Source organism: Daucus carota, chromosome 6, assembly GCF_001625215.2.
Source record: "Daucus carota subsp. sativus chromosome 6, DH1 v3.0, whole genome shotgun sequence".
NCBI classification, from domain to species: Eukaryota; Viridiplantae; Streptophyta; class Magnoliopsida; order Apiales; family Apiaceae; genus Daucus; species Daucus carota.
The window spans coordinates 3,708,939-3,714,938 of record NC_030386.2 but is presented as its reverse complement, the minus strand read 5'-3'; positions in this window follow the sequence as shown (position 1 = coordinate 3,714,938).

Sequence of the window (6,000 nt, the reverse complement as noted above, 5' to 3'; positions counted from 1 at the left end):
AAACTTTCTCCAGCTTTGAAATGGAATGACTCATATTGTTGAATCAGCAACTGCATTTTGTTTTCTCTCACTTGCTCATTTCCTTCACAGATTATTCTGATGGTGTCCCAAACATCATTGGCACTTGTGCAGCTAATCACATTGTCAATCATTTCTTATCTAGACCATTAAACAGAATGTTCATGGTCTTTTTGTCCTTGTGCACTTCTTCAGTGTCCTCTTGAGAATATTCATGGATAGGCTTAGGAATCATCTTGCCTACCATGTCTTCACCATCAGCTCCAATACTGGTACAAACCTTCATAGGAACATGAAGTCCTTTCTCTATGCAGTTGACATAGCTTTCATCAATTGATATCAAATGCAGATGCATTCTTACTTTCCAGTGAAAGTAATTGTCTTTGTCAAGAACAAGAATCTTTACTCCGGCATCCTTCTTTCCCATCTTTCTCTAGCTGTGTTGATCTTTTTCCCTATATGTTGGGAAGTGGGAACCTGGCTCTCATACCAATTGTTATTTTACACTGATTATGAGAAAGATTGTAGAAAGGGGGGTTGAATACAATCTTTTACAAGTTAAACGATTAAAGAACAACACACACGAGGTTAGAAGTTCTATTTTTCGATTTTTATAAAAATAATGATCAATAACAAAATAAAGCACACTACAAGAAAAGCGGGATATTGTTTAGAACTTTGTCCCACCTGTGACTTGTCATACACGTGGATAGACCGAAAAGAGACCACATGCGGTCGGAAACAAGTCGAACGGAAAGCAATTTCGGGGTTCATTTGGGGAGCCTCTGTAATAAAACTGACCAACTGAATACATTTTCAACTATGAAGTCATTATCGACCGACACATTACATTAGTTCGCTTCAATATTTATCAGTTTTCAACTTCTCTTCGAACATGATTTTTCTTTTGTCTTTGTAATGACTCCCATGAGATGTCCAAATTTTATAACCCACACACATATTCTATTAGCTATAAATGATATCTACATTTTCGATAGCCTCCCATATTCTATTTTTATGAATAACACATGGACACTTCATCAAACCTTCAACTTCACCTTTATTCTCAATCGCAAATTTTATAAATTGCTCAACACCCAATTAATATTCCGGAGTAAGTGTTAATCGACGACTTTCTAATCGACGAGGCATCCAACTACGATCATTGGTCGACATCTACATACAAGCATGCATAAGCAACTCAAAACAATATACACACAAAAAGAAAATATTTTATACCTCTAAGTTCACCTTCAACTTCAATTTCAACTAAAAATTAAAAAAATATACTTCCAAGTTCACCTTCAATTTCAAAATTACACATTTTTTATCTTAGAAATTAGAAAATATATTAAAAAAAGGAGTAGTTAATCCATACTCAAAAATATTTTCTCTTCCATAAATGTTGGCGAGAGACCAAATATATAATTATGCTCTAACAATAAGACTATAAGGATCAGTCGGTTTTGGCGGTTGGAAATAATCCAATCTTTTCTGACTGACTTCGTTTGGTCGCTAAACGGTCGGAAATGACCATTTTTTTTCCAACCACAAGGATCAGTCGGTTTTGGCGGTCGGAAATGCCCCCTTTTCTTATAGTAACAGAAACGTAAATTACTTCCACTTCGTCCTTCGATTATTTAATGCAGCTTCAATATTTATTCATAATACGAAACTCAAAATTGTTTATATTTGGAGAGCAAATGAAAACATCATATTTGGACAATTTTTTTAAACAATAAATTCACTGTAAATGTATTTACAGTTTGTACGGACGTATGGACTTACAATAGTATATGTAGGCAGAGGCAGAGGTCGCTGTAACCTAGATTTAATGAGCATGGTAAAGGAACTACATCGTACCTGTTGTACAGTCATATTTGTCTTGCACACTGTATTGCTCTGGCCATGTATGACTTGTTTCGTACTTTTTCCTGTTTATTCTAAAAATATAGTAAAATAATTTACAGAGTTATATATTTTATATATGTGTTAAAATAACGTAAATAGTAAAGTGAATAATAAATAGGAACGAACGAGGGAGTATACTTTATTATTTTTTATTATATATATTTTAGTTACAAAATTTGCTGCAGGCAAGTTCAAGAGTTTCTAGCCAGCTCCCCTAACTTTAAAATTTTCATAAAATTGGTCACTGAAACATATCTATGGGATAATTATTACTTAATTAATTATATCAGAGAAACCCTAGCTAATTTTAGGTTTGCAGCTCAACACCCTTTCATTGTTTTATTTTTGCCTGTAGCAGTACTGTGATTAAGTTTTTCCTAAACATATATATTATATTTCATTTTAAAATGGAGTCCAGATCCATGACATTAGCATGTTAACATGATTATCGGAAAAAAAAAGTGTTGGACCTATTTAACTCTAAATTTTTTATGTAATACATCGGAAAATTATCTCATTCTAAATTTTTTATTTCCACTACTTTTTCTATTCTAAATACCAGCCGCGTTTTAAATGTTACTCTCTACGTACCATCCAATTATATACATTAGGTGTAGACACGGAAATCAAGGAAAAAATGTAAAAAATAAGTAAAGTTAGATGAAGGGTGGAGGTCCATTTATATTTAGTAACAGATTTAAGACAATGAAGTAAAATAATGGGGTAATAGTATTTATATTATCATAGAATGGAGATAGTGAAAGAGGATTATGGGTGTAGTAGTATTTTATATTATTAAAAATTACTTTTTTTTAATTTAAGAAGATAATGGGTGTAGTAGTATTTTATGTTATACTCAAAATTGTATATAAATGAATGAGATGGAGGGAGTAAGATGAGTTGGTGCTTAGAGCAAATCCAAGAGATGCCTTATAAAATGTCTTAAGTCATAATTTAAGGTATTTGATGAAAAATGTTGATCCAACAATGTCCTAGCGATGCCTCATATCACTAGGACAACCTCTTCAAGCCTTATTATAAATAGGGCACCCCCTCCTTGCCCTATCCTATATTTTAATATAAAATCTTATACCCACTCTCTTTCTCTCTTTACTTTATATTGTGCTTTAATGATGAAAGAGAATCTTTAATAATAAAGTATTAAACATATACTCCCTCTGTTTCAAATTAGATGTCCACTTTAAGAAAATCACACAGTTTAAGAAAAGTGGATGTTCAGAAATTAATTGCATTAAATGATCAAAATATGTGGAGTGAGGTTGATCAAAATATCTAGCAAATATAAATAAGAGATATATGGAGTAGAATTGACTTTGGAAATATGATTTTGCATTCAAAGTTGAAGTGGACAAGTAATATGAAACAAAAAAATTCCTTAAAAGTGGACATGTAAATTGAAACGAAAGGAGTATTAAAAATAAGACACATGGTTGGAGTTGAACTTAGATAAGTAAGTCCTCAATCACTGGACATCGTAAAAAACTTATGTTACGCCGTACATTACAAGGAACTGAAGAGAAGATGTCCGTACAACACAAAGATTTTGCATTAAAAAAAGAAAAAGATACAGTATTTCAGCACCCTAAGTCCCAACATTTAGTTCCTCGACCTTCGTGTCTGACTGCCTCAGTTTTTCAAAGACAGGAAAGTTAATCGCTACTACTACTTTAATAATTTAATGCAGTATTTTAAATCTTTGTTTACCAATAACCCTCAGTTAGTGTTGCTGAAAGCAGACTGAAACCCACTCTGAGGCCTAAATAACATCCATGATATTTATGCACAAATTTAGTTTTCTCTAAGTTTCATCTTTGGTTAACAAGGTTTCATATCTTACTTCTAGCAAGCCTCAGCAACATATGATCTGGATTTCGATATCGAACTCGAAAGCAAGATCGATGGGTCTGCAGAATTAAACTCAAGTGTTTCACATCACCACTTCTAGGGTTTGGTTGCTAATTTTTCTTCTGTCAATTTTTTGATCTTTAATGGTACTTTCTTTTTATATTTTTGCATCTTTAATTGTAGATCTAATGTGAATAGAGCAATTATAAGTAAGACGAGGAAGAAAAATGAGCCAGAAATATTAGGTTAATTTGAGAAATTTCTGCATAAAGATGTTGATCTGGAAAATTAAGAAAGTAGAATGAGGTTTATGAAGATAATGAATAATAATTCAAGTGAGAGAAACAAGAATTGTGAGGAGCACTAAACCCTAAACCTAACCTACAATGCTAGAGAGATGGAGACACATTCAGTTTAGCTGTACAATCCTTGAGGAGAGTTGGTGCATTATAGCTAGATTGAATAGTTGTTTCTATCAAACTTATTATCATGACCAAAGCTGGCTGGCTCACTAGCTAACTACAGCTACAAATGAGTGCTCATTATCTCTAGGCCCTTTTCTGAATTTAGATCTCAGGAATCACTGCAATTTTGCCACTTATATCTTTGTGTTTCTTTCTTAGATGTAGATATTGATTTACAGCAAGAAAATTTCTACCAATTGAACTAAGATCTAGTGTTGTAAACTTGCACTATCTTTATTTGTAAGCAAGTAGCTTGTATAAAATGGGACGGAGGGAGTAGTTTGGTTGTTTTGTGCTGCTTTATTTGTTTTGTGTCTGTAAAATTGGGTGGATACCGTTTATTTCTAACTAGTCAAGAATCTGAATTCGTAAATTAATACTTTGTTAATTTTGCGAAATACTAGAATATATACAATTTCTTGATTAACAGATATGGGTGTATACCACTATTCATTGTTCGTCAGTAGCAAAATATTAAAATAAGCTATCTAAATCAGTGCAAAGTATTACTAAATATAGATCCTTGAATCCTAGGGGGAAAAACGGCTACTAATGAACCAAAATGATCAAACTGAAATTAAAATCACCAGACTCTTGAACGATGGGGGAAATTAATACAACTCTTGTTGGACTAAAGGGCCATCAAGCGAATAAAGATACGTCCCCAATTTGGGTGAGCGAGAGTGGATTCTGCAATAGGGATTTTTGAGATCTCGGTTCGGGTCGAAAGCTTTTAAAACATACACTTTCTCACTCAAATTTATCCGCCAAATAATTAACAAACCATTTTTTAATTATATGGGCGACAATTTCATTAATGATGATCGCCTGGTCTTTTAAAGACCACTTTTTAGTTATGTGGCCTCCAATCTCATTCATTAATAATGATAGTCCCCATACAAAAATTCCACCAATCGAAATCTTGAACCAAAGTAAAAGTAGTTGCTAGTTTGTGTCCCGCAAGACCAAATAATTAATATCACGGTATGTGTTCGGCATCAATATGGATGACTTTTTTATGAAATTTGCTGATTAATGTTGATTAAATTTTCGATTAATTAATCTCCGATCAATTCAATTAATCTCCAATTAATCCTTATTTTGTGGCTTCATGAATTAAGTCTGATTTCCACTTTTTACTACACTGTGCATGGCTACTAAATTCAAGTCTAAACCCCACAATATTTTTTGAAAAAAGTGGTCCAATATAAATTACAAACTTCTAAACTAGTTGTATATATATAGTCTGGATCGAGTTGGCTAGAATTAGGGCACTATTACACACTAGGTTATCACTTATCAGCATCACTTTGTAGCTCTAAGACCAATTTGTTAAAAACTAAAGTTTATATATAGTCTGCAGGATTTTTCAAGGGGCTTTTGTCTAAGGAGCATATATATGAACTTCATAACCAATATTATTTCATCAACAATATTGTCTCGTCGGAGAAAACTGTAGTACTGCTTCCCGGAGACAGCCTCGTTGGTATTTTGATACCTTTTGGCATCATAAAGTGGCCTTGGCGAGGGATGGAGAGTCTCTTGTTGTATTGCCACATTATTTGTCAAGGAAAGTCTGTAATGCAATTCATTTACCTCTAGAATACTACTACTTTCTTTTTTGGGGTTTTCCTCCGAGGCCAAAGGAATTGTTTGTGCTCGATTTGGAATCCGAATCAAGTTCAGCTTGCTATATATACTTCCATAACTTAATTTCTTTTCAGTTGTTGAAATTCTAGAT